This window comes from Bufo bufo, chromosome 7, assembly GCF_905171765.1.
Source record: "Bufo bufo chromosome 7, aBufBuf1.1, whole genome shotgun sequence".
Classification (NCBI taxonomy): Eukaryota; Metazoa; Chordata; class Amphibia; order Anura; family Bufonidae; genus Bufo; species Bufo bufo.
Window position 1 is genome coordinate 95952048 of NC_053395.1, and position 10330 is coordinate 95962377.

Below are 10330 nucleotides of genomic sequence, written 5' to 3' on the forward strand. Positions count from 1 at the left end.
CGGACATCTGAATGGAGACTTACAGGGGGGTGATCAATGACAGGGGGGTGATCAGGGAGTCTATATGGGGTGATCACCCCCCTGTCATTGATCACCCCCCTATAAAGCTCCATTCAGATGTCCGTATGTGTTTTGCGGATCCGATCCATGTATCCGTGGATCCGTAAAAAAAATACGGACGTCTGAATGGAGCCTGACAGGGGGGGTGATCAATGACAGGGGGGTGATCAGAGAGTCTATATGGGGTGATCACCCACCTGTAAGGCTCCATTCAGACGTCTGTATGTGTTTTGCGGATCCGATCCATGTATCCGTGGATCCGTAAAAAAGCATACGGACGTCTGAATGGAGCCTGACAGGGGGGTGATCAATGACAGGGGGGTGATCAGGGAGTCTATATGTGGTGATCAGGGGTTAATAAGGGGTTAATAAGTGACAGGGGGGGGTGTAGTGTAGTGGTGTTTGGTGCTACATATTACTGAGCTGCCTGTGTCCTCTGGTGGTCGATCCAAACAAAAGGGACCACCAGAGGACCAGGTAGCAGGTATATTAGACGCTGTTATCAAAACAGCGTCTAATATACCTGTTAGGGGTTAAAAAAATCGCATCTCCAGCCTGCCAGCGAACGATCGCCGCTGGCAGGCTGGAGATCCACTCGCTTACCTTTCTATCCTGTGAACGCGCGCGCCTGTGTGCGCGCGTTCACAGGAAATCTCGCGTCTCGCGAGATGACGCATATATGCGTGACTGTGCGCAGAGCTGCCGCCTCCGGAACGCGATCCTGCGTTAGGCGGTCCGGATTAGTGGATTATACGGATTAGTGGATTATACGGCCTACACATAACTCTCAATGATCAGGACAATAGAAGCAGTCATTGCTAACGGTGGAGTATAATGACTACACAGAATTCTGAAGTATCAGGCCAAGATCAGCATGCAGTTGGTAAGTTAAAGCAGTATTCTAATTACTACACAAAGTTTGGCATAACTAAGCAGTAATAGAGAGTGTCAAGTTATTATATTGCAGCAGACAAAATTTTGTAACAGATGGGGCTGTGGAAGACCGATTATAAAAGTATTAAAAAAAAGATTGAACCCCCAACTACAGCATGTGTATTCATCGCTTATATATACACTGTTGTCCAACTAAAATAAACTATTTCGATCAAAAAAATTATAACAGTTCATTATTATTATATTTTATTGAAAAGGCCAATATAATATTGTACAATAAATCATTTATCTAAAAAAAAAGACCGTAATTTATAATAGAAAATTATTGTTTAACGCACATTAATTAACCTTTGTGTGAACACACTATTACCTTTCAAATGTATTATTGAACAAAGCTTTAGATTACAAAATACAAATCTACATTCAAAATGTATAATATATATAGAGTATCAACCAAATTTTAACAAAAAATAAATTTATACTTTTAAAAAAGTATCCTATAATAAAAAAAAGTATCCAACTATCCATACTGTGATCCAAATTTCAACCTCAATAAGACAATATTGCATAGTAAAATTGTCTTGTTATATTCCATTATTTTTAAAAATTTTAAACATCAAATGTGTCTGAAAAAATAAATAAATAAACAATTGATGAGTCAGCAAAGAAATAACTAGCATGAATCTGATATAGTGTCTGTTTGTTAAACTGGACATGTCGGAGCATAGCTTCCTCAATAAAGACATCAACATGTGATGCAATGAGTAGAATCACTCACAAAATGGTGACATGGCTTCAAGATTATTATACTGTCAGCAGTTAATTTTGAAAGATTAAAATCTGGTATTATATTACACTAGCATGTGAAAATAATCATTATATAATTGTCAAGAAGTAAGATTACATATAAATGTATATATCTATATATACATGTGGCAATAACACTCCATTACCAAAACCGGATTACCACACGGATGAGTATAACGCCAGTAACACCCAACCATGTAGAGAGGTCAACACGGAAGCCAGGCATCCTTTCCAGGACAACCGACAACACCATGTTAGAACCTAAGTCCGTATTAAAATAATAAATAAAATAAAAAACTTTTATTAGGTTTATCAATCAGTCTTGTACAATGTTAAGTGCACAAAACCTTTTGAAAATGGAAGCCCACATGCGGTCCCCATCTTGCTAAAGTAAGAACCACAACATGGACGCCAAAAACCCAATTAAAGCAAAATAAATAAAAAAAATTATAAAATAAAACAAAATAAATTATTTTGGTGAATGAAGCGTAAAACCGCATGAATTTATTAAACGAAAGTGTTTTTATTCAATATATATTCAAATCGAATTCTTGACAATATACGATGAATAGTGCACATTCGCAAATATTAAACATGAACACCATTTTATGAAAATAATAATACTCAATACTTGTCATATTACAAGGGCTAATAAGTGGTCCATGCTGGTTCTCCTTTGCATGATCTGGACAAAAAAATTCCACAGTTAGATTTTAATAATTTACTATATTTCAGACACATTACTTGGCAGCATTAGGCCAGACAGTAGCAGTAAAATAGTAACGCAACAGTAGAAGGCATACAAATCAAAGGCCCAAACAATAAAGGATAACTACTGAAACTACCATTAAAATAGAAAAATCTGTTGTCTAAAGGCCACACATAGCTAAACTAAACTCTGCAGGAACAGGGCAGACAAAAGCAGACATAAACATATCTCATCCTAACCCTGCAGGACAGGCAGCATCATAATTTAATGTTAAAATTTGAGAATAAAGAGTAATTATAACTACATGTTCAGGACAGACAGATTCAGCATCAACAAGATGGAAGTTTGAAATGGTTGAGCATAAGGTCTACACATAACTTGGCACAACTCAGTAGGAAATGCATAATCAACATTTAAATCTAATGATGTAGTGTAAGGACTAAACAAAAATCAGCATGATCAGCAAATTCAATAGCAGCATCAACAGGATGGAAGATGGAAAATTTCTAGTATAAGGCCTAAACATAGCTCTGAATAACTTATCAGGACAGACAGCAGCATGTTCAAAGTTGGCAGCAGCAATGTGTACTACTGAATGGGAAACCAACAGGCCATGGTAAGCCCATAAATAAAATATGACATGTCAGACAGCAGCACGTTCAAAGTTGGCAGCAGCAATGTGTACTCCTGAATGGGAAACCAACAGGCCATGGTAAGCCCATAAATAAAATATGACATGTCAGACAGCAGCATGTTCAAAGTTGGCAGCAGCAATGTGTACTGAATGGGAAACCAACAGGCCATAGTAAGCCCATAACTTTAAAAAAATGCAACTCTGACAGCAGCAGGTATTCAGTGTGCTGAGGAAATGTGATGACATGCATAATAATTAAAAAATTTGGCATTCTAGAATGATTATTTTGATTATATTAAGATTTTGCTTCCACACCATAAATTATTGATAAATTAAGTAGACACAACTAAACAATGAGGGGCACACCTGAAAATATATAAAACGGAGTGCAGGCCTGGTATCAAGGAGCAACCATGAAAAACACTAGAGAAAGAAATACCATAGTACAGCCGCACCTCCAAAAATAAAGCATAATTTTATTGAAACAGACAAGTTACAAATTAAAAACATGGATGGACAAGGCAAACCCCACACATGGGGAAGGATTTAAAGTGCTACAGTGCATGAATGACCATATAATCACAAAACCATAACAGGAAACAGTAAAGTATCTGCAAATCCTAGGTAAAATACTTACCATGGAGCACAGTGGTAGCACATGGAATAGCAAAAACCCATCAGTGAGGGGAGCCAAGCAATCCTAACGCGTATCGCTAGTGCAAATACTAGCTTCCTCAGAGATCCATGTTAGTACAAATGACTGTTAAAACATTTATAGTTCACATAGTTAAGACATAATTGAATAAACCTGTGGTAAGAGCTAATCAAGGAGCGGTCATCTACAGAGGGGGCAAAGGAGGCGGTGGCAAGGTATATGAGTTACCTGGATCCTCCCCGGTGCATGGTCGCGCGCAGCTATGAGTGCCGGAACAAGCCGGCGTGTTGGAGAAACAAGTGCGCATGCGCAAGATGGCGCCGAAGCCGACGCCGCGGTGCGCTCCAAAGACCGGAAGTGCAGCCCGGCATCGAAGTCACAGCCGGTCACCAGTCCGCGCCGTGACATCCAAAGGATTGCAAACAAACAGGGGGCACAGGCGAGTGCAGTGGGGTGCATGAGACGATCCGTCAGCCATATATATGTACCTTATAAAATCGGGCCAATGAGATGTTCACAGATTATAGCAGAATATATATAAGACGGGCCAATGAATTACTTACATAATGTGATAAAAAATATATATATATATAATAACATGATTGTGCATCCAATATAACTATGTTCCCACAAAAAATAATTCAATAAATCAATGATTACATAAGAAGAATATATATAAATATATTGATATTGAAGATTACAAAATCACAACATAATTATTTTATCATAATATAAGCAAACCCTTCAAACCATGATTAATACCACACAAGACCCACATTAATTAATAATTAATCACGAGACATTTTATGTTATAGTACAATAAATACATTAAAAATAACAAATTCATGAGGGCATACAACCCTAAAGGCAATATTCCTAATTGGCTCCAATAACAAAGTTATGCATATAAAGGACATCCTGCACAACACAACCCCTGTCTCCCTGAGTATGTACATATTGTGCACATGAATTTAATACTCCAGTAAACAATATCAATGCTATCAGGGTGAAAACGAACCCAATAGTGGCAGACCATGCACCGGAGAGAAGGGGACCAGCCAAGCAAGCGCAGAGTTATAGAGAGCATACAGATTGCTGTATACTAAACACATATAAATTCATAAACACTGTATATATATAGAAAATGAAAAATAATAAAGATAAATATATATATACAAGGCAGTTAGTGGACAAAAAGTGCATCATGTTGCAATATTGTGGAAAATTCCAAACAATATCAGACAGTGTCCGAAGTACAAAGAAATCAATACAGAGATATAAGTGCAAGGGGTGTCCCAGCGGGGCACACAACAAACAAAAGCTTGTGTATGTCTAACTGGACACCAATGAAAATGTGCTAAGTGCTTCATAAATATGCCCCTGTCGGTGTGAGGGATAAACAGAGACCAAACCGTCCCACGTACCCTGACAACCACGGAGAGAACATGTAAAAGGTGAAGAAAAACAAGTGAACACAATCCATAGGTCCTCTGTTCCCGCATTTCAGTGTCGTCCAACCTCCTTAAACCTAAAAAAGGAGGAATAAAATAAATGAAGTGAGAGTGATGCTAGACCAAATAGAGTGGACTAGCTAAGTGATACATAGATCTGTTCTAAATAAGACAGAACTTGTGTAATAGCCAGTGAAAGTTAGCTCCTCATTCAGGCCACCTGGGGCCTGTGAACCAAGGTTAAAAATCCACCTCGATTCTGATCGGAGCAAACTCCTGGAAATATGTGTCCCCCTAATGTTACCTCGAACAATGTCCAACCCCACCACCCGTAAATCGTCGTACCTGCCATCATGATTATCCAGAAAATGGGTTGCCACTGATGTTAGAGGTTTTTCCCCCTTACTTCTGTCCCGGTCTGCCAACCGAATATTCGAAGTGAAGAATTATTAGGAACATCTGTTCTATTTCTCATTAATGCAATTATCTAGTCAACAAATCACATGACAGTTGCTTCAATGCATTTAGGGGTGTGGTCCTGGTCAAGACAATCTCCTGAACTCCAAACTGAATGTCAGAATGGGAAAGAAAGGTGATTTAAGCAATTTTGAGCGTGGCATGGTTGTTGGTGCCAGACGGGCCGGTCTGAGTATTTCACAATCTGCTCAGTTACTGGGATTTTCACGCACAACCATTTCTAGGGTTTACAAAGAATGGCGTGAAAAGGGAAAAACATCCAGTATGCTGCAGTCCTGTGGGCAAAAATGCCTTGTGGATGCTAGAGGTCAGAGGAGAATGGGCCGACTGATTCAAGCTGATAGAAGAGCAACGTTGACTGAAATAACTACTCGTTACAACCGAGGTATGCAGCAAAGCATTTGTGAAGCCACAACAGGCACAACCTTGAGGCGGATGGGCTACAACAGCAGAAGACCCCACCGGGTACCACTCATCTCCACTACAAATAGGAAGAAGAGGCTACAATTTGCACGAGCTCACCAAAATTGGACTGTTGAAGACTGGAAAAATGTTGCCTGGTCTGATGAGTCTTCGTTTCTGTTGAGACATTCAAATGGTAGAGTCCGAATTTGGCGTAAACAGAATGAGAACATGTATCCATCCTCTGATGGCTACTTCCAGCAGGATAATGCACCATGTTACAAAGCTCGAATCATTTCAAATTGGTTTCTTGAACATGACAATGAGTTCACTGTACTAAAATGGCCCCCACAGTCACCAGATCTCAACCCAATAGAGCATCTTTGGGATGTGGTGGAACGGGAGCATCGTGCCCTGGATGTGCATCCCTCAAATCTCCATCAACTGCAAGATGCTATCCTATCAATATGGACCAACATTTCTAAAGAATGCTATCAGCACCTTGTTGAATCAATGCCACGTAGAATTAAGGCAGTTCTGAAGGCAAAAGAGGGTCCAACACCGTATTAGTATGGTGTTCCTAATAATTCTTTAGGTGAGTGTATATATATATATTTTTTAATCACATTATGTAAGTAATTCATTGGCCCGTCTTATATATATTCTGCTATAATCTGTGAACATCTCATTGGCCCGATTTTATAAGGTACATATATATGGCTGACGGATCGTCTCAAGCACCCCACTGCGCTCGCCTGTGCCCCCTGTTTGTTTGCGATCCTTTAAAATGTCACGGCGTGGACTGATGACCGGCTGTGACGTCGATGCCGGGCTGCGCTTCTGGTCTTTGGAGCGCATCGCGGCGTCGGCTTCCGGCTTGGGTGCCATCTTGCGCATGCGCACTTGTTTCTCCAACACGCCGGCTTGTTCCGGCACTCATAGCTGTGCGCGACCATGCACCGGGGAGAATCCAGGTAACTCATATACCTTGCCACCGCCTCCTTTGCCCCCTCTGTAGATGACCGCTCCTTGATTAGCTCTTACCACAGGTTTATTCAATTATGTCTTAACTATGTGAACTATAAATGTTTTAACAGTCATTTGTACTAACATGGATCTCTGAGGAAGCTAGTATTTGCACTAGCGATACGCGTTAGGATTGCTTGGCTCCCCTCACTGATGGGTTTTTGCTATTCCATGTGCTACCACTGTGCTCCATGATAAGTATTTTACCTAGGATTTGCAGATACTTTACTGTTTCCTGTTATGGTTTTGCGATTATATGGTCATTCATGCACTGTAGCACTTTAAATCCTTTCCCATGTGTGGGGTTTGCCTTGTCCATCCATGTTTTTAATTTGTAACTTGTCTGTTTCAATAAAATTATGTTTTATTTTTGGAGGTGCGGCTGTACTATGGTATTTTTTTTCTCTAGTGTTTTTCAAAATTAAGTAGACACGACGCATGCATCGGTAGTCAACAATTTATTCTTTAAAGCATATTGAGTCAGTATCAGAACACTGCGGCTACACAGACAGCCTAACCGTGTGATGATTCCTACACGCCAGAGGGCACTAGTAGTGGTGGTGCTTATCAGCGGCTATCTCGTCCTCCTTTTGTCTGTGAGGAGTAATGGGTACGGCCGCTCTCCACACCCATACATGATCTTCACCGCACACACGCTGTGCTCCAGGCCCACGACAGGACCTATCCATCCTGTACCCGTATGAGCACAGAAGGCACTGATGAGGCAGCTATCCTGGGCCAGGGTCTTGAAGTGTCCCCTGTTCATGCGCCTGGATTAGTTCACCTTCTCATCATCGAAAACTCAGCTGCGTTCCCCTGGCTGCTGTGGGTGTCACAGGCGTTTGGGTTCAATGCGCATCCTTGATGAACTATTGCAAGTCATAGTGCAGAATAAGACTTTAAATGCGAGGCTTGTCTACAACCCGGGGAGGGGGGGTGAGTTCTAAGGCTGGTTTCACACGGGCGTTGCGGATTGGGGCCGGATGCGTTCAGAGTGCGTTTAGTGAAACTTGCACTATTTTGCAAGCAAGTTCAGTCAGTTTTGTCTGCGGTTGCGTTTAGTTGTTCAGTTTTTTCCGCGCGGGTGCAATGCGTTTTGATGCGTTTTTCACGCGCGTGATAAAAAACTGAATGTTTACAAACAACATCTCTTAGCAACCATCAGTGAAAAACGCATCGCACCCGCACTTGCTTGCGGATGCAATGCGTTTTTCACGCAGCCCCATTCACTTCTATGGGGCCAGGGCCAATATAGAACATGCTGCGATTTTCACGCAACGCAGAACTGATGCGTGAAAGACAACGCTCATGTACACAGACCCATTGAAATGAATGGGTCAGGATTCAGTGCGGGTGCTATGTGTTCACGTCACGCATTGCACCCGCGCGGAAAACTCGCTCGTGTGAAAGGGACCTAAGAGCCGGTGTCAGACTTCACAGTTAAGGGGATGACAGGCAAAGTGGAGCACCTTCTCTGTCATTCAGCAGAGTGCATTTTGGAGTCTCTTGCAAAGGCACTATGTTTAATGGAGTAAAATAGAACTACAATTAAACTTTCACCGCATTACAAATACAGCTGTGCTTAATTTCTTTGGTACTTTTATTGTAAATTATTATTCCTTTCAGTTCAAGAAAAACATACATTCATTTTGTCCTCTATAATGCTGATGTCTCAAGGGGGAGAAATTTTGATGGCTTCCGTTTAGAGATGGGTTAGAGAAATATATTATAGCAGTACAGACCACCGTCATATCTCTATATACCCCATCTCTACAGGGAAGATCGGCATCATTCTACTACTCCATACTTGAAAATTTTATAGGACATGATTCATGTATGCTTATCTTGAGCGGAAAGGAATAATAATTGATATTAAAATGTAAAAAAAAAAGATAAACGAATTCAATCGTAATGCGCGGTAAGTTTTACGGCAGTTTTATGTTACTCTATTAAACATTGTTCCTTCTAATGACAATCAAAAATTCACTCTGCAGAATGACAGAGAAGGTGCTCCACTTTCCCTGTCATCACCTTAAATGCCTCTTTCCCACGGGCGTGTGCGCCCCCTTGTCGTGCTGCGGCCCACAAAATGCAGTCCGCAGTACACGAGCCCAGTACGTGGGGCAGCCCCAGCGGATCGCAGACCAATTCACTTAAAACGGAACGTGATCCGGCCGTTACGCAAAAAGATAGCACATGATCTATATTTTAGCAGAATGGAATTCCTGGACGAAAACACAGGGAAAAATACCATAGTGCTTCCGTAGGGTTCTGTTCCGCATCTGCAAATTTAAAGACACATTGAAGTTAATGCTGTGATTTTTTTGCAACTGGCAGCAGGATAATTACCTCTCAGGATGCCGAGGAAGTTGTGTCTCTCGTGGCACCTCGGCATCCTGAGAGGTAATTATCCTGCTGCCAGTTGCAAAAAAATCACAGCATTAACTTCAATGTGTCTTCAAATTTGCAGATGCGGAACAGAACCCTACGGAAGCACTATGGTATTTTTCCCTGTGTTTTCGTCCAGGAAGCCTCGCATTTAATTAGTTTATCTTTGATGCGGAATGACCACGGAACGGCAGCCGTGTATTGCTGTTCCGCAAATGCGTTCAGCAATACGGAAAATGGGGCACACACACGACAGTCGTAAACAGGCCTAACTTTATTTGTCTGCCACTGGCTGTTTGAACCACCCCCCCTCCCCGGGTTGTAGACAAGCCTCACATTTTAAGTATTATTTTGCACCATGACGTGCAATAGTTCAAGGATGCGCATTGAACCCAAATGCCTGTGACACCCACAGCAGCCAGGGGAACGCAGCTGAGTCTTCGATGATGAGAAGGTGAACTAATCCAGGCGCATGAGCAGGGGACACTTCAAGACCCTGGCCCAGGAGAGCTGCCTCATCAGTGCCTTCTGTGCTCATACGGGCACACGATGGATAGGTCCTGTCGTGGGCCTGGAGCACAGCATGTGTGCGGTGAAGATCATGTATGGGTGTGGAGAGCGGCCGTACCCATTACTCCTCACAGACAAAAGGAGGACGAGATAGCCGCTGATAAACACCACCACTACTAGTGCCCTCTGGCTTGTAGGAATCATCACACGGTTAGGCTGGCTGTGTAGCCGCAGTGTTCTGATACTGACTCAATATGCTTTAAAGAATAAATTGTTTACTACCGATGCATGCGTCGTGTCTACTTAATTTATCAATA